At 38.3% G+C, this 20,118-nt stretch overlaps 1 long non-coding RNA gene and 1 other non-coding gene across 2 annotated transcripts in view; one reads left to right on the plus strand and one right to left on the minus strand.

Moving 5' to 3' along the window:
- The window catches only part of LOC139362417 (uncharacterized), a 39,009-nt gene that overhangs the window by 14,124 nt on the left and 4,767 nt on the right, over window positions 1–20,118 (plus strand). The window lies entirely within an intron of this gene.
- LOC112426218 (small nucleolar RNA U13) lies at window positions 6,255–6,359 on the minus strand. The gene has a single exon (XR_003017506.2). It is a non-coding gene; the product is annotated as a small nucleolar RNA U13 (small nucleolar RNA).

Here is a 20,118-nt window from a genome sequence, read left to right on the forward strand (position 1 = left end):
GTTTGTTAATCAAATTATTAAAATATTTTATAGCTTCACTGGATTTGTTTATTTGTTCTATCAATTATGGAAAGAGAAACATTAAGATTTTCTATAATGATTTGTCTTCTGTAGTTCTGTCAAAATTTGCTTTCTGTATTTTGAGGTCGTGTTACTATATACACACAAATTTAACGTTATATGTTTCTGGCAAATTGAAATGATTATTATTAAGTGTGCCTCTTTAATTTTTGTTTTATATATTAAAATTTATTGATGGATATTAATATAGCTGCACAAGTTTTTCTAAAAACAGATTTCTTGAGGCATAACTGGCATGCAATAAACTGTACATATTTAAAGTATATAATTTGATAGATTTTGATATTATGTATACATCCATGAAATCATCACCACAATCAAGATATTTTAAAATTCTCTTTGATTTTTTTTTTTTTTTGAGGCAGAGTATCTGTCGCCCTGACTGGAGCGAGGTGGTACGAACTTGGCTCACTGCAACTTTCGCTTCCCAGGTTCAAGTAATTCTCCTGCCTCAGCCTCCCGAGTAGCTGGGATTACAGGTGCCTGCCACCGCTCCTGGCTAATTTTTGTATTTTTAGTAGAGACAGGGTTTCACCATGTTGGCCAGGCTGGTCTCAAACTCCTGACCTCAAGTGATCTGGCCACCGTCAGCCTCCCAAATTGCCGGGACATCAGCCACTACGCCCAGCCTGTCTTTGATTTTTTTGCATACTGCTTTTCTTTTTTGATAGTTTCTATTGTTAGGTCTTCAAGTTCACTATTTTATCCAGAATATTTTCATCTCACATGTTGCAGTTTTCATCTCTAGAAGTTCAGTTGGAATCTTTTAACATCTTTTATGTCTCTACTTAACTTTTTGAACATATGAAACCAGTGACAACAGCTATTTTAACATTATTATTTGCTAATTCTAACATCTGTATCAGTTTTGGATCAGCTTTGGCTTATCGATTTTTCTCCTCAGTGTGGGTCATATTTTTCTGCTTCTTTGTATGACTGGTAATTTTTAATTGGTTGCCATACATTGTATACTTTACCTTATTTGATGCTGGTTATTTTTGAATTATTTGCAGTATTCTCGAGCTTTGTTCTAAGATGCATTTAAATCACTTGGAAACTGATCCTTTCAGGACTTTGCTTGTATGATCTGTCAGGTGGGAGCAGAGTGGTGCCCAGTGTAGGGCTAATTAGTCCCCATTATTAAGGCACGACCTTTCTGTGCAATATGCTCAATACCCTGTGAGTCTTGAGGCTTTCCAGTCTGACTGGTGGGAAGAGTCACTATTCTTAGCTGTGTGTCATTGCTGGGCACTGTCACTTCTGGTCCTTTCAGGTGATTCTTTTTCTGGCTTTGGGTTGTGTCCTCACATGCATTATGATGATCAGTACTCTTGAATGCTAGAGGGACACCTGCAGATTTCTAGAGTTCTTTCTCTGTGCAGTTTTCTCTTCTCTGGCACTCTAGCCTACTAGATATTCTTTGATCTATCTGGATTCTTAGCTTTATCTTCTCACCTTAAGTCCTTTGGGTTCTGCCTCGGTGTCCTCTCCCCATGCCATGCCCTGGCATCTCTCTCAATGCAGTAAGATCTTGGGCAGGTGTAAGTTTCATCTTATTTGTTTTCTATTTCTCAGGGATCATTGTCCTTTGATACCTGATGTGCAGTGTTTTGGCTTTTTTTTTTTTTTTCTCTTATAGTTTGTTGGTTTTTTTGGTTCTTTCTGGCATGAGGGTAAATCCAGTCCCTGTTACTCCATCTTGGTTGGAAGCAGAAATCTACCAACTCTACTATGGTTGGTATTAGCAAAGTGTACCTTTTTCACCACTTTTCCTTCTTTCTTTCTTTCTCTCTCTCCTTCCTTCCTCCCTCCCTCCCTCCCTCTCTCTCTTTTTCTTTCTTTCTTTCTTTCTTTCTTTCTCTTTCTTTCTTTCTTTCTTTCTTTCTTTCTTTCCTTCCTTCCTTCCTTCCTTCCTTCCTTCCTTCCTTCCTTCCTTCCTTCCTTCCTTCCTTCCTTCCTTCCTTCCTTCCTTCTTCTCTTTCTTCTCTTTCTTTCTTTTTTTGAGACAGAGCTTCGCTCTTGTTGCCCAGTCTGGAGTGCAATGGCACTATCTTGGCTCACTGCAACCTCCGCCTCCCAGGTTCAAGCAATTCTCCTGCCTCAACCTCCTGAGTAGCTGGTATTACAGGCATGTGCCACCACACCCAGCTAATTTTGTATTTTCAGTAGAGACGGATTTCTCCATGTTGGTCAGGCTGGTCTTGAACTCCCAACCTCAGGTAATCCGCCCATCTCGGCCTCCCAAAGTGCTGGGATTACAGGCGTGAGCTAGACCTTTTCCTTCCATCCTTCAGTGTCCTTATATTTAGTTAGATTTTGTTTCTTCATCTAGTCTGTCTTTATATTTCTCTTTTAACTAAACAATATAGTTTATTTATGGTTAATGTTATTACCAATATATTTCTTTCCAAATTTACCACTTGTTTTGTGCTTCCTATTCCCTCCAATACTCTGTTTTTCCTTTTATCTTCTTTTTTATTTTCTTTTGGAATGGGTTTTTAAAATCTTTGCATTTTTATCCTCCACTAGTTTAGATGTTGCACAGTCTATTATTTGAGTGGTTAGCTTTAAAATTATAACATGTGATCTTAATTTGTCAAAATCTAATGTTGGTAAGTTTTTTATTCTTGATCTACCTGCCTCAGCCTCCCAAAGTGTTGGGATTACAGGCGTGAGCCACCGTGCCCAGCCTTTCACTGAGCTTTTAAGGGTCTCCGATTTATGCAGGGGCCTTAGATTAACTTCTTACCTTTTATAAGCCCCGGGCCTTTGTTTTTTTCTTTTCCTTTTCTCCAGGAAAATGCTCATTGAAAAAGGAAACTTCAGTTTGCCAGTGATGAGCAGGTGTCCTCACAACAACTGGCTGCTCAGCACTCACACCTCTTTGGGTTGGTGTTTTATGTCTTTTTGATTTTTGAGGACTTTCCTTATTGTCATGTCACCTCTGCTATGCATTATTCATTTAAAAACATATTTGAGGCAGGGCACGGTGGCTTACACCTGTAATCTCAGCACTTTGAGAGGACAAGTGGGAAGATTGCTTGAGTTCAGGAGTTGGAGACAGTGAGACCTCATTTCTAAAAAAAAAATTAAAATAGGCTGAGCATGGTAACATACATATAGTCCCAGCTACTCAGGAAGCTGAGATGGGAGGATAGCATGAGCCCAGGAGTTTGGTTACAGTGAGCTATGATGGCACCCTAGGCAACAGAGTGAGAGCTCGTCTCCAAGAAAACAAAACAAAACAAAACAAAGCAAAACAAACAAACAAACAAACAAACAACATATCTGAAAATATTTCACACTACCTTCGTGGGTTCTTTGTACCTTGGTGGTTTTTCAAGATTTCTGGTCTGAAATATGGTCAGGAATTGAAATCAAGGGCTTCCTTTATTTTCTACTCAACTGCTAACATCTTCCAGAATACTTTTCTATTAACAGCTCTTTGGAAGATTCTGTGCCATGGCAAGCCAGATTTCAGTTTGGTTTAAGAGAGAGCTTTCTGTTAGAATGTCTGGAAGATGGAATGTGCTGAGGAGGTGGTGAGTTCCTGGAGGTTTTAGAGTGCAGACAAGATGATCTTTTTTTGGTAATTTTGGAGAGCAATGTATGCACCATGGATAGAATAATGGAGAGATAAGAAACATGGATGTTTCTTAAAGCTCACAATTCTTTGTTATTGGTGGCTGTCCTAAGGAGGAGTATGGTGGTAGAAATGCACTAACATTTGCCGAGTACCTATTATATATGTGGCACACATTATATTGGAAACTTACACAAACTTTATAATCTATTCCTTATAACAATCTTATTGTGGTAGGTATTGTTATCCCTAATTTATAGATGATATAAACAAGGTTATGAGAAAATAAATTTCTTAAGGTCACATATTAAGTGACTGAGCCAGAGTTGAAATTCGTCAGTTGGCTTCAAAGCTGAGGTGCTTTCTTTCACACTATACTGCTGATAGTCCCTGTAATAGGACAGCAGAGACAGATGAGGCTCTCATAACCATCTCCCAGGGGTAGCTGAACAGATTCTTTCCTGCCCTTGCTTTAAGCTCCTCCCTTTTTCTCTGCTTAATTTCCCACTGTTCAGATTTTAAATTGCTGTTTGAAAGACAGAAGTATACACAACCTCAAATCAATTTTGGCTAAAAAAGGAGAGCTTCCAAGTACATGCCACTGGAGGATCACTTAATGGCATCACTTTGATTTTTACTGCAAATGCTTAGGGATAAATGCGGTAGTAAATATACTATCTTGTTTAGCAATTTAAATATTCCCTGCAAGCTCATTAGGTTCTGTCACCTTATGGCTGTTCCTTGTGTGGGAGTGATACTCCCACCCCCACAGCCTGCTGTTCCCAAGACAGGTGTTTCTGGAGTGAGCGCTTGGGGGGATGCTCCTCACACGGAGGGTAGAGAGTCGGGAGGCAGCTCTTTAAAGGAATTACTGATGGTGTTGTTGTAATAAAGAATCAGACTCCATTTGTGGTGTTTGACTGCTGACAGCTTCCTAGCCCCACTAATCCCTTTTCTCTTTCTACCTCCTTATCTGGGGAGGGTTATAAGAGAGCCAGGGTGCTTTTTGCTTTTGTATCAGTGGGAAGTTCAAACCATGCAAGCCCAGGCCATCACCCCAGCCCCACTCCATAATCACCATGAAACTCCAACTCAGTTGTCCCTTGCTACTCTCTCTAAAAACCATTTTTGACCCTGCTTGGAAGTCTATCCTGCTTTTCCCAGAGAATCTCATTATATGAAGAACAAACATTTTTACCCTCTTGGCATGTGGGTGTATGGCAACATCAGTCTTGACATCTGGAAGCAAATTCCGGGTGAGGAGGGATGGCTCATTCTGCCTCTGTGGGGTAATCACAATACAGTCATGCACCACTTAACGATGGAAATCTGTTCTGGGAAATGCATCGTTAGGCAATTTCATCACTGTGTGAACATTACGGAGTGCACTTGCACAAACCTAGATGGTAGAGCCTACTAGACACCTAGCCTATATGGCAGAGCCTTTTGCTCCTAGACTACAAACCTCTACCACAAGTTATTGTAGTGAATATTGTAGGCAATTGTAACACAGTGATAAGTATATGTGCATCTAAACATAGAAAAGGTATGGTAAAATATGACATAAAATATAAAAAATGATATACTTGTATAGGGCATTTAGCATGAACGGAGCTTGAGGACTGGAAATTGATCTGGGTGAGTCAGTGAGTGAGTGGTGTGTGAACATGGAGGCCTAGGACGGCACTGTACTCTACTCTACTGTAGACATTATAAACACTATCCACTTAGGCCACACCAAATTTATGAAAAAAAATAAAGTAATCATGCTACAACATTATCATGGTGATGACATCACTAGGAGATAGAAATTTTTCAGCTCCATTTTTATGGGACCATGTCACATGGTCTGTCATTGACCAAAACGTTGTTATATGGCATATGACAGTGCTGGTAATGGAAAGATTGAGCAAGATGTGACAGGAACCTAGGTTTCTGAGTCCTTGGCTGTCTGTGCCAGACATTGACAACTCTGAAGTGTTCCTGAAAGCAGTGTGTGCAGAGGGCAAGGTCAGGCAAATGCTCCAGTGTTATCACCGTGAGGCTGTAGCGCCGCACCTCACAGGCTCTTCTTGTATGCCGTATGGATGATTCCTTTTGCCTGGTGGAAGGTAGCTCAGAACCAAGAATAGAGAGAGGTTGAGTCCCTAAGCCTCATCCTACCTAAGTCTGTACCCAAATATCATGGCTAATGAAATTGGAGAAAGGCAATTTTAAAATAGTTCTATTTCTTCTTTTCCAGTCTGGGTGCTATTTATTTCTTTAGCCAAATTGCACATGGCTAGTATGTCCAGCACTCTGTTGACTAGGAATAGGGCAAGAAAACATCTTTTCTTTGTTTTTGATCTTAGGAGAAAAAACTTAGCTTTTCATCATTTACTATTACGCTAGCTGTAGGTTTCCCATGCATGACCTTTACCAGGTTGAGAAAGTTCCCTTCTAAGTTGACTAAGAGTTTTTATCACGAATGTGTGTTTTGAATTTTGGCAAATGATTTTTGTGTAACTATTGAGATGACCATATGATTTTCCTTTTAGAATGTTAATATGGCAACTACACTGATTTTTTTTCATTTTGTTTTTTTCCCGCATGTCAAATGGGTAAAGTGCCAGTGTAACAAAGTTCAAGAGAGGCATATCTCACACATGAGTGTGAAAACCTAATCATCATGCTTTGATACATTTTTTTAAATGTTAAACTGATTTTGCATTCTGGCGATAAACTCCACTTGGTCACGATGTATTAGCTTTTTTATATATTGCTGGATTCAATTTGCTTAAATTTTGTTAAGGAGTTTTGCTTCTATGTTCATGGTGGAAATTAGTTTGTAGGTTATTTTTCTTAGAATAACCACCTGGTTTTGGGGATCAAGATAATGCTTAAGTAATAGAATGAATTCAGGGTGCTCCCTCAAATTTTATTCTGTGGAAGAGTTTATGTAGAATAAATATTACATATTTCTTAATTTTGGTAGAATTCTTCAGTAAAGTTGTTTGGACCTAGAGTTTTCTTTATGGGAAAATTTTAAACTACAAACCCAATTTCTTTAATAGATACAGGGCTATTCAAGCTATTTCTTCTTTAGTAAGTTTTGACAGTTTGTGTCTTTAAAGGAATTTAAACCATTCACATTTAAAGTGATTATTGGTGTAGTTGAATAAATATCTACCAAATTTGTAACTGTTTTCTATTCTTGCACTCTTTTTAAATCTTCCATTAATCTTCCGCCTTCTCCAATTTTAATTTTATATGATTTCATTTTCCCATTTTCTATCTTAAGTTATATTTATTGACATAAAATTTTTATATTTGTTTGGTCTCCTTTTAATGTTGGCAAGATCTATAGTTATGGCCCTTCTCTCATTCAGGATGATATTGGTAATTTGTTATGTTTCTCTCCTGATCAGCCTGTCTAGAAGGTTATCATTTTTATTGTTATTTTTAAAGAAAGAGGTTTGATTTCGTTGGTTTTCTCCATTATTTTTGTTTTCTATTTCATTGATTTTCACTCTTATCTTTACTATTTACTTCATTTCACATTAAGTTTGGTTTTATTTCTCTGGTTTCTTAAAGAGGAAGCTTAGTCATCGATTTTAAATTTTTCTATTTTTCTAATATAAGATTTGAATGCTACAAATTATCCTGTAAGTCCTGCTTTAGCTTTTTTTTAAAAGGGAAATTTTAATATGTTGTGTTTTCTTTTGTTCAGTCAAAATATTTTCTGATTTTCCTTGCAATTTATTCTTTGGCTCATGGGTTACTTAAAAGGAGGTTTCTTAGTTTCTAAATATTTGGATCTTTTTCACGTATTTTTGTATTGATATCGACTTAAATTCCATTGTGGTTAGATAATATGCTCTGGATTATTTTAATCCTTTTAAATTTATTGAGACTCGTTTCATGATCTAGAATATGGTAAATATTGGCAAACATTTAGTGTATACACTTGAAAGGAATGTATTTTCTTCTGTTGGATAGGATATTCTATAAATGTCAGCACAAGTTGGTTGATAGTGTTGTTCATGTCTTCTATATCTTTATTTTCTGTTTATGGTGTTTATCAATTATTTAGATAACAGTATGAAATCACTGACAATAACTGTGGATTTGTCAATTTCTGCACTTTTATTTCTGCTTCATGCATTTTAGAGCTCTGTTATTAGGCACATAAATATTTATTATTGTTATGTCTTCTTGATTAATTGACTTCTTTATCAGGGCTAATTTTTCTAGTTCTGAAGCCTGCTTTGTCTGAAATTAATATAGCTACTCCTGCTTTCTTTTAATTAATGTTAGTATGTTACAGATTTCTCCATTCTTTTACTTTTTTATTGTAGCAAAAAACACATAACATTAAATTTACCACTGTAGCCAGTTTTAAGTGTACAGTTTGGTAGTGTTAAGCATATTTACATTGTTGTGCGATTAATCTCTAGAATTTTTTCATCTTGCAAGCTTGAAACTCTATACCCATTAAACACTAATTCTTTCCTCCCCCTGCCCTGCCTCCATTCCTTTTCTTTTAATCTATAAGCATCTTTATATTCGAAAGATTTCTTATAGACAACTTATAGATGGGTGTTTTTATTTAAAAAAAATTGACTCTGATGTTTCTGTTTTTAATTGCTGTATTTAAACCATTTCCGTTTGAAGTCACTATCGATGTAGCTGGATAAATATCTACCAAATTTGTAACTCTTTTCTATTATTGGACTCTTTTTCAATCTTCCTTTCTTTTTCTGCCTTCTCCGATCTTAATTGAACATTTTACATGATTTCATTTTCTCTCCTCTCTTAGCTTATCAGTTATACTTCTTTTCAAAAAATTATTTTAGTAATTGTCCTAGTGTTTGCAATACACATTTACAACTACTCTGAGTCTACTTTCAAGTAACACTATACTTCTTCACAAATAGTGTCAGCATAGTAAGGTATTTCTAATATCTCCCTTCTATTCCTTGTATCATTGCTGTTATTCATTTTACTTATCCTTAAGGTATGATAACCTAAAGAATTGTTGCCATCATTATTTTGAGCTACCAGTTATTTATTAGATCAGATAAGAATAAGAAAACTAAATATTTTATTTTGTTATGGCTTCATTTATTCTTTCTGCAGTGCTCTTTCTTTATGTAGATTTAAGTTTCTGATATATATGCTTTTCCTTTCTCTGAAGAACGTTTACTATTTCTTGCAGACCATGTCTACTGGTGAAAATTTTTCTCAGTTTTTATTTGCAGGACACAGAATTCTAGGTTTGTTAGCTTTGTTCTCTTAACCTTAAATATTTTAATGCAATCTTATAATCCTGCCTTTTAATTCACGTGTTTACACTATTTACATTTAACGTGATGATCAATATAGTTGGGCTTAAGTTTGCCACCATAATGTTTCTTTTTTATTTGACTCACGTGTTCTTGTTCCCCCTCCTTTAGTTTTACTTTTATTGACTTTAAAAAATTGATTTTATATCTTTTATGATCATTTTTTCTTCTTTATTGACTTACTTGTTTTGCTTTTGCTTTTGTTTTTCAGTGGTTGTTCTAGGGTTTGTAGTATATACTTTTAGTTTAACACAGTCTACCTTCAAATAATTTTAACCATTACACATATTATATAACAACTGTATAATAGTAAATGGTTCCATTTTTATTTTTCCCTCCTGGCCTGTATGTTTTTGTTGTTACACATTTTACTTTTACATATGTTCAAAAAAACCCCAAATGTGTTGTTAATATTTCTACTTTAAACAGTCAATTATGTTTTAAAGAGATTTAGAAATAAGAAAACACATCTTTTATATTTACTCTCATATTTACCATTTTTGGTGCACTCCATTCCATTGTGTAGATCCTAATTTGCATCTTGCATTGTTTTCCTTCCTGTAAGAAATCTGAACATTTCTTACAGCGCTACTCCTCTGGTGATAAATTATCTCAGTTTTTGTATACCTTAAAAACTCTTTATTTTGCCCTCTTTTGTAAAAAGACATTTTAACTCTGTACAGAACTCTATACTGACAGGTTTTTTTCCTTTCTGTTGTTTAAAGATGTGACTCCACCATCTTCTGACTTGCACTGTTTCAGATGGGGAATCTGTTGTAACTCTAAGTTTTGTTCCTCTCTATGTAATATAGCTCCTCCCACCCCCACCCTCCTTTGGTTTATTTTAAGATTTTATCTCTATTACTAGTTTCCAACAATGTGATGATTTTTGATGTTCTTTGGTGTGGTTTTCTTTATGTTTCTTTTGCTCAGGACTTACAGAGCTTCTTGGATCTGTGGATCTGTAGTTTGGCTTTTTAAATTTTAGGATAAATAAGAGGTGGTTTTCATAGGTCAGGTTCCCTGGAAACACATCTTTAGATGTAGATGTTCAAGCAGGAGGTTTACTGGGGTACACACTCAGGAACAACAACTGAGAGGAGCAGCATTGGGCAGAGTGAAAATGCTGAGAGTTGTCTCAAATTCCGACAAGGGAGCTAAGCCCTACACTGACTGATCATCGAGTGTGGGCTGCCCTTAGGAAGGTGGCATAACCATAGGCAAGGAAGCTTTCTTTGGCCAAAAGAAAATTCTGGAGAAGGATTTAGCTGTAAATTATCTGCAGTCCACACTCCTGGCAGTTGGGGTATTAAGTATCTCACTCCTGAAGGTGAAATATAGGCAGTACACACAGCATCCTTTATAGAAGTGGTTCCTAGTAATATGTAACGAACTTGAAATCATCAGTGCTAGCGGTGAAATAGACTCACTACAGTATACCTTACTCCTGCAATGATTTTTGGCACTTCCATCAATAATGATCTTAGATTTTTACTCAACAATTTCATGTATGTAAGTCCTCAATGAAACTGTAAGCTTCTAGAAAACATTTTACCAATGTGTAGCCCCCTAAGTGACTTTCAGAGTATTGTGCTCATTTACTAGTGAAGTAATTAACTCCCAAAAGAAGCTTTTGGATTACCTCATCCAGATTCCACATTTTACAGCTGAGTAAACTAAGTGAGATAAGTCATACAGCCAACAAGTACCATACTTGAGACTAGAATCCAGATCTCTTAACCTATAACTCAATAAGTACTGCTTTCACTTTGCCTGGCTATATCACAAGGGCTCATCAGTAATTAGTACATAAATATAAATAAGTATTTACTACTTTACCTCTGGTGAATAAATAGCTCCAAGAAGACTTTAAGTAAACATGAGTGGTATTGCATAGATGTTTTAAGGTAATGTAGGATTCGAAGAAGACTCAAAGTTTTACTAATACAATAAATTACAAGTAATATATTTTATATTGGTAAACAAATATAGATTTTAAGTGTTTAAATAAAAAGAAAAAGACTATAAAGATATACAGTCAGCTCTCCATATCTGTGGGTTCTGCATCTGTGAATTCAACCAATTATAGATTGAAGATATTCAGAAAAAAGGATGGCTATATCTGTATTGAACAGGTGCAGATTTTTTGTCATCATTGTTCTTAAACAATACAGTAAAACAACTATTTACATAACATTTATATTATATTAAGTATTATAGGTAATCTAGAAATGATTTAAATTATATAGGAGGATGTGCACAGGTTATATGCAAATACTACACCATTTGATATAAGGGACTTGAGCATCTGTGAATTTTGGTATCCTTGGGTGTTCTGCAACCAACTTACCATGGATTCTGAGAGATGACTGTACCTTACAACAACACGTTAGCACTCATGATCTCTGAGTTGTGAAATTAAGAGCATTTGTTTTCACTAGCCATTAAAAATTTTTAAACAATAAACATAGATTAATTGTGTAATTTTAAATGAAGCTAAATCAAATATCTTGTCCAATGAGCCATTTCAGAATTGTATTGTTATTCAGCATCCTTGTGACAAGTTGCTTATCACCTCTGTAGCTAGTCTAATCCATTTTTAGACATTACTGCTTCTTAGAATACCCTTATGTTGAACTGGAATCTATTTCCCTAGAGTTTTTGCCTTTGATCCTTTTTTTTCCCTTGTGGTCATTCATTGGAAGTTTTATTTTAATTCTACATGAAAAACCTTCAGACACACAAAGACAGCCTATTCTTCCTCTACCCAAACGTCTCCTCCTTTTCATCTTCCCAACTTCAGGATATTTGGGCATGTCCTTAGTCATTGAGGACCATCCCAAACCACACCTCAACAGGTCTCTGGGAGCATCAAGCCAGACTCTTAGATGGATCCAGAGTGGCCACTGCTGGTTTATTTACTCACTAAACTAATCAAATACTCAACATGTGTCATGCTGGGGGCTGATGGTACAAGAATAAGTGTCCAGATGCTTCCCCTGGGATTCACAGCCTGGAAAAGGCAGATTTGTGACAGATGTTGACCATGTATTAATAGGTTAATGAAGATGTGAAAAGAGATCAATGGAAGCACAGAGTTGTGACAGCTCTCCCTGGGGGAGTGCAGGAAGCAGTGCAAAGGAGATGGCATTAGAGCTATATCTGAAAGGGAGAGAATGAGTTTGCCTTGGTCCAATTCAGAGAAAGACAAGCTGAGGCCACCAGCTTTTCCCAAGGAAGTTATGCTTCTCCAAATACAGTGACAAGTTCTTAGTGGTTCCCATCCAGTCACAGTGTGTTGGCTAGTTCACATCTTGGGCAGGGTAAGGTATGGAAATGAAAGCATGGCATAAAGCAATAGGGAGTTGTTGTAATCTACTAGGCAGATCTTTAGGCATTTCCCTCCTTTTGCTCCCAATCTGAACAGAGTTTCCCTAAACGAAGATAAGAAAACAGAGTCCACTTTTCCCATAGTGCTTGGTAAATCAGGTTCAGCCCAGTGTGGCCTTCAGCCAGATCCTCTGAACTAAGTGTGTCAATCATTTCTTCCTCATGCCACCTCATTCTTAGAAAACCTTCCCATTCACAGTCTGAAAGGGGAGGCTTTAGTTACCATGTGTCTCTACATCAGTAATATCTGATTACATAGTGTAGACAGCTGGTCCTAGCTGAGCCAATAGATGGCTCTTGTAGGGAATTTAGAATGGGAGTGCAGAGATTGAGTCATTAATTTGTGGGAGCATTCCTGCAAGATTCCATTAACTAGGGACTGAGGTCACCATTTCAGGGCATTCATGACAGACTGTGTGAAAGTGGGATCATGAGTACAGAAACTGGTTTAGGAACAGAGAGATATTATCATGAAGATAACATGGAAGACGTGAAAGACATGTAGTTTGAGGTGGAAAGAAGATAGAGGGAGGAAGAGAGAGAACGGGAGCACATCAACTCCCCATTTCTTCTAAGGCTCATTATAATTTTTTTTCTGACAATTTTGTTTTAGGAGATCTCTCTCTTTTTTTTTAATAAATTCTATTTTATTCAAATTAGCTTCAGTGAATATCGGTTCCTTGCAACCAAAATATCTCTAAGACATCTCATTTACTCAGTTTACCTCTTTAATTCTTTTTTTTTTTTTTGAGACAGAGTCTCGCTCTGTCGCCCAGGCTGGAGTGCAGTGGCCGGGTCTCAGCTCACTGCAAGCTCCGCCTCCCGGTTCACGCCATTCTCCTGCCTCAGCCTCCTGAGTAGCTGGGACTACAGGCGCCCGCCACCTCGCCCGGCTAGTTTTTTGTATTTTTTTAGTAGAGACGGGGTTTCACCGGGTTAACCAGGATGGTCTCGATCTCCTGACGTCGTGATCCGCCCGTCTCGGCCTCCCAAAGTGCTGGGATTATAGGCTTGAGCCACCGCGCCCGGCCTACCTCTTTAATTCTTATACAATGCTAGTATAATTAGATTGAACTACTAGCCCCTTCTCCAGATCTCCTGTTATCCTGACCCAAAAGCAAGAATCCTTTTTAAGAGAAGGACCAGCCTCTGTTGGGACTGCATTTGACAAGCAATAATTCGTGATGCCAATTTATAAATGTGATCTTGGCTATTCCCGACTACTTTTTGCTCTCCTCAAATCTGTTTGGTCTCACAATATGTAGGAATCAAAGGCAGCTGGCATGAGAAACTCATGGTGGCTTTGAGACTTCAACAATATGCCTGTTCCCCTGGTTGTGGCCTGAGAAAGCTGTTAATTTCCTCAGAGGGTGAGGTCTGAGTCTCATATTGCAGTGCCTGAGAAATCAGAAAGTAGTTGCCTACCTTGTAGGACATAGATAAAGACATGCTCAGTGTCCCTTGAGACATTTAACTTCATTTCTCCTCAGTCCAGGTGGGTTCAATTGATTTGCAAGTATTTATTGAGCATCTACTGTGTATCAATTATCTCGTCTTTCTTTTCCCTATTGCCCCTCCTCTAACTCCTATCCCTCAATTTACATTCTGAGAACATTTTCTTCTCCAGTACTCTCTTGGGTTACTGATGCACATCTCTATTTTATTGCTGAATTTCTTAAAGAACCATCCTCAGTTGTTATCTTTACTTCCTAAACTTTCTTTCACTGACTTCTTATTTCTGTGCCATCTATCTTCTGCTTTCCTCATGATACAATTTGGTTCTCTGAATTTTATTGTATCTCTAAATAAATGTCTCTCTTCTTAAGTTAGTTGAAGTGATTTTCCATTCCTTGTAAGTAAACAGCTTTTGAGACATTCTTATTTCCTCGATTCACCTCTCCAACCCTACACAAGACTAGCATACTCCGACTCAGAGTGCTTTTCCCTCACGCATCTAAAGGAATGGGGATTTCTCTGTTAAAGACCAGGTGGATCTAGGAATAGCCAAATCTTGCCTTGACTTAGCCACAAATTCTCCCTTAATGTGCCTGAGATGGCTGTATACATACATGGCAAATGGGAAACCAGGAAGCACTCTGTTATTGGTTGAGCTAGGGCTTGATACCTCAGCTGTTTTGGGTAAAGTCAATTAGAACATGCATCTTGAGCTTAAACCCAAGGAGGATCTCTCTGCAGTTGGTCTTCAGGCTTGAGTGGGCAGGCTCAGTTATTGTTCCTGAGAGAGGAGGCAGAAGAGAGGGCCAATCAATAGCCTGAAATCAGACCAGTGAGATCAGAATTTGACTCATTCCTCCATGGGGCCTAGGAGAGGGAGGGATAGGGATGGTGTTGGAGACCTCACTTGCCAGAGAGAGACCAGAGGGAATTTATTATGAAAATTATCTTTCTCTAGGGTGTGGAGATAAATATGTAGGTAAAGTGCAGGAACAAAATTTGATACCACCTGTTGACTACAGACCATTTTTGGTATAGACGCTGATATATTTAACCATCTATTTGCACTTCAATTACTCTTATCCCAATCAAATAATTGTTCTCAAAGTATATAAATTGTTGTATCATTTATTCATGGAATTGTTATATCAATTTATTCTTTCACTCAGCAAATGTTTTTTGAGCTAGGTAGCAGAGAATAAAAGTGAATCTGTAAGGCAAGATCCCTAGTCTTAAAAGCTCATAGTCTATGGGTAGGGTTGGGAGTGGGAACGACAGGTTTATAAATGGGTAGGTGCCACAGGGTGTCGTAAGAGAAGCCTGAAGAATGTATAAGGAGAAAACAAAGGAGGGAGGCTCTGGGCAGCCAGATGAATACAGGAGGCTCCACTTCCAGCCAGCTGGTATCACAGCAAGCCCAGAAGAGAGGAGTAACCAGATCCTACATTGTTTATATTAGGGGATGCTGAGGAATCTTCTAGTTCAACTCCTTCAGCTATAGGATAAGAAAACAGATCACCCTTCACCCTCCCAAGGGAAGAACATAGATTGGACTAAAGTCTCAGAGCTGGTCAAGGGCAGGGCCTGGATCCCTGTTCTCCCAGCCCAGAGATCTCTTCTCTAACGTGTCTGCCCCAGGCATCCTTTTACCCAGGTTGGGAGCCCCCAGCCTCTCTCTGGAAGATGTAGTCCAGGGTCTCCAGCCCAAGCTTGGCCATTCACAGGCCGCAGCCTAACTTGTGCTCCCCGTTCTTCCATTTCCAGAATCCTCCCTGGTCTTCACTGGGTGTGAAGCCCCTTGGTCAGCTCCTGGAGCTGTTCATTCATTTCCTCCTTTTTCCAATTTGTTCTTGATAGCTTCCTGCTTCTCTCAGCTGTAACTAGTTCATCCTTAGTCTGATCTAGTTTTTCTAGTCAGCTTCTCTCTCCCCTTGGCTGTTTCTCCTCCAACAGCTCCTGCTTTCCTAGAAGCTCCCTCCTCCCCAGACCCAGCCTCCAGCTCCTCCTAGAGGCTCTTAACCTATCCTGAGACACAGACCCTCCAGCTGCCTGGCAAAGCCTGTGCACCCTTTCTCACAGTAATGATTTTAAATGTATTAAGTAAACTCTAGAGGACAAAAAAGGAAACATGTTATTTTGAAAAACGGTTACAAAAACATAAAAAACCAAATTTGTAATATAATAATAGATACACTTTTAAATCAATGTGTTAAATAACAAGACATATTGGTGAGTCTAATGACTTCTATCACATTGAAGTAGTGATGAGCACAAATGATCTTGCAAGGTATCTGTGATGGTTGTAACATGTATGAAAATATCTGTAAATTCTATTGTTCACAAAAGTCACAGGTACTGCATATACTGCTGTAGGTTGCTGCCTACAGTCAGTCATAACTGAAAAAAAAATGCTAAATTTCAGGTGGAAGTTAGTAAAAATGAAGATATAATATTTTTTCCATTCAGGTTTATGAAATCCTTTATGCACAGATCCTTGGACATTATATCCTTCAAGTCAAGGAATGCTGTATTAGATGTTACCATGATTTGAGATGCTGTATCTGTGTAGCTATTACCAAAATTAGAATCTTCAGACCAGTAACTATTTGGATATCTCACAGGTGTCTAGAAAACTTAACAGGTCAAAAAATAAGTTTCGATCTTATCCTCCAAAATAGCTTCTCCTCATTTTTCTCATTTCAATAAATATCACCTTCAATCCCTTCAATCCTGGAATTCACTCTCTACACCTTCTTCTCTTTTATTTTTACCTCAAATTTATAAATCATTCCATCATAATTTCATTTGACAAATATTACCCAATACCCACTGTATGCAAGCACTGTTGTAGGTGCTGGGACTCAGCAGTGTATAAGACAAGTCCTTGTCCTCATGGAGCTTACGTTCTAATTGTGAAACATTGACAATAAGTAAGAAAACGCATACAAGAAAGTTAGGTAGCAATAAGTGTATCTCAAATATTATATCTCCCAAAATATTTCTCCAATATTGTCACTTCTGTCCATATCCACTGCCACTCCTTTATTCTAAATTCTTCCCTGCCACAGTCTCCTAACTTAATTCTGTAGCCAGTCTAATCTTTATCCATGCAGCAGTCAAAGTGAAGGGTGGATTATGTTCCTTCTCTGCTGAAATCCTTCAGTGACTTCCTACTGTGCTTAGAAAAAGCCCAGACTTCTCACCTGGAGGGCCCCACACTATCAAGTACTCATCTACCCTCCATCTTCCTCTCCTACCAATCCCTCTGCCTCTACACTTGGGTCCTCTTGGCTTTGCAGTTTCTTGCAGGCACCAGTTTCCTATATTGGGGCCTTGTATATCTCTAAGGCTGCCTGACTCTTACTGGCCCTTCAGGTCTCAACCTAGTTAACCTTTGTATAAAATTCCCTGTCTTTGAGGAGCACTTTGCTGACCCTTCAATCTAAATTATGTGTCTTTCTCATTCTCCTTCAGAGTAATGTCTTCTTTTTCTTTATATAACAAGCTACTTGTTATAATTATTATTTAACATAATATTCATGTATATACCTAATATCTGTTTCTCTCACTACACTGCAAGTCCCGAGAAGGCAAGCTTTGTTTTGCTCACCAGCAGCATAACAGTTCCTGGGATATGGTTAGTGCTTAACACACATGTAGCTGTTGAATGAGTTATGAGTTACTGCACCTTTCATCTCTGACATCTGCCCCCAAGCTCTTCACATATTCCAAGTTCATACTTCCTCTTTTATGCACAGGCATATTAAAATCTCTATCTGTACTTAAGTTGTTCCTCACCTAATCAGGTACAGTTATACTCAAATTCATTTATCCATCCATTCATTTAACCATTATTTATTGTGTACCTTCTAATTACAAGGCACCATGCCAGGCACTATATAAGATTAAAACATGAATAAGACATGGTTCTTGTTCTCAAGACATTTACAGTCTAGAAGGAGATTTAAGACACTGTCAGATAGCGATAGCAGAAAAACGGGTGCTATGTGCCACCATCAGCAGAGTCAGTGGCAATGAAAGTGCAGAAGAGGTAATAATAATATTTCCAACTTGAGGTTTCAGGGAAGCTTTTATGGAGAAGATGGCATCTGAGTTTGGCCTTGATAGGTGGGAGGAATTTAGACACCCATAGATGGTAGGTAGAGTCCCAGATGAAAAAGCAGAAAAACACAGAGCTTGTAGAAGAATAAGTGGTTCATTGCCTAGGTTACGTGTAGGGGAGCTGTAAAGGCAAGGATGGGGCATGTGAAATTTTGATCTTTATTTGATATTGCTTGCGAGTCAACAAATATTGTTGGACAGAGGAATAAAATAAGAGTTAAGAGGGAGCACTGAAAAGATATAACTGCCTGCCTATATGATTTTAAGTTATTATCCTTGTAAAATTAAGAGATAATCAAACAAAACACGAGGGCAGGAAGAGTCCAGGGAGGAAAGATGTTTCTGTGAGCTGGAGCAGATGAGGAAGTCCTGTGGAGGAACTAGACATTCCTTTGCCTTCAAACTGGAACGCTGACTTATGGACATTAAAGGAGTCAAATTCAAAGTTATGATGGCCACTCTCATCTTTGGACCAAGAGGCCACTGGTTCCACAGCTGGGACATATTAGTTCAGAATGCCCTAACAAAATACCAAAGACTAGGTGGCTTAAATAACAGAAATGTATTCTCACAGTTCTGGAGACTGAGAAGTCCCACATCAAGGTGCTAGCTCCTTTGATTCCCAGTGGGGGCTCTCTTTCCGGCTTGCAGATGGCTTTTTTCTTGCTGTGTCCTACAATGGCCTTAACTCGGTGCATGCACGTGGTGAAAGAGATATTGCTCTTTCTTCCTCTTCCTATAAGGTCACCAATTCTGTTGGATTAGGAGCCTCCCCACCATGATGTCATTTAACCATTACCTCCTAAAAATCATATCTCCAAATACAGTAGCATCAGGAATTAAGGCTTCAACATATGAATTGCAGAGGGCTGGTGGGAGAGACACAATTCAATCCATAGCATGGGGCAAATCAACCTCTGAATCCTTTTTAATCAAAGACTATGAGAGTTTCTAACTCAGTGGTTTCCAAGCAGTGTTTCTAGGAGCATTGGGCATCCCAAGGAGCACTTTCTGAGGACAAAGTACAAGTGGGCTCTACTTTACCTGTTTACTATATTAGACCTCCATATAAATTTTCTCTGAAGACAGGGTTTTACAGATAAAATCATATTAGAAAATCTCTGGTCTGGTTTGATGACTTCATTTTATGAAAAAAAGATAGGATATTGAGATCTAGAAAGGAAAAGAGACTTTCCTACAGTCACACAGCAGGTAGGGACAAATTCTAGTAGCCAATGAGTAGATCTACCATCCTGTGTGTAGATTTCTAGTCCAGTGTTTTGTCCATTGTTCTTCTTAGGTCCCTCCAGGTTCAAGAGGGGGAAGCCCCAGATGTCCTTATTGTGAGCACAATGAATGGGGAACCCTCCTGGCATATCAAAGAGTGGTTGCTTACTGAAGGTTTTGTGCAGAGCAGAATTAGTGCCCTGGGGCTCCAGCAGGGCACTGATCTTTTATTTATTCTTCCTTCCCCATCTGGTTCACATGCCCAGACTTTATAATGAGTTGGCAGGAGTTATGGACTATTAAATAATTAAGTTATTTTTCCTAAATAAATGTGCCCAGAAAATTATGCCATAAATGCCTAAGTGTTGCTCTAATGGGCTGCTGTCAGACACTCAGAGGAATCAGAAGAGGTAAATGGTTTCCTCTCTGGAGATGGGAGAGACAAATCCATGCCACCTAGGGAGAGATCACTATGCTGAGGTTCTTCAGATCAGTTCAAATCCTTCAAGAAGTCAAAGACATGCAATGAAGATATAGAACAAAGCTGTTGGAACAAAGAAGAAACCAGTCTGGTCTTCCTTCTGAGGCCCGAATACCCAGACTTGGAGTGCAAAAGTTACATCTGTAGACAAAGAATTTATTTTAAAAAATTTGATTTCCCTTGTAGCTAAAAGGGTGTGTGAAAAAGTGGCAAAGAGCTCCCTGTATGATTCCTGGAGTGAGGGACCTCACTTTCCCTCATCCATGGATACAGGCCATCCAGGGGGCCAGACTCTTTCCCTTGGGTCATCTCCCTTTAACTTTTCACTCATCAGCCTTCAGGTTGCAGCTCAAATGTTTTATCTTCTCTTCAGAGAGGCATTTCCTGACCACCTTGTTGCCCCATTGTTATTCTCAACAAGATAATTTCCCTTTTCTTCAGAGCAGTTAAGCCAA

Source organism: Macaca nemestrina, chromosome 1, assembly GCF_043159975.1.
Source record: "Macaca nemestrina isolate mMacNem1 chromosome 1, mMacNem.hap1, whole genome shotgun sequence".
Classification (NCBI taxonomy): domain Eukaryota; kingdom Metazoa; phylum Chordata; class Mammalia; order Primates; family Cercopithecidae; genus Macaca; species Macaca nemestrina.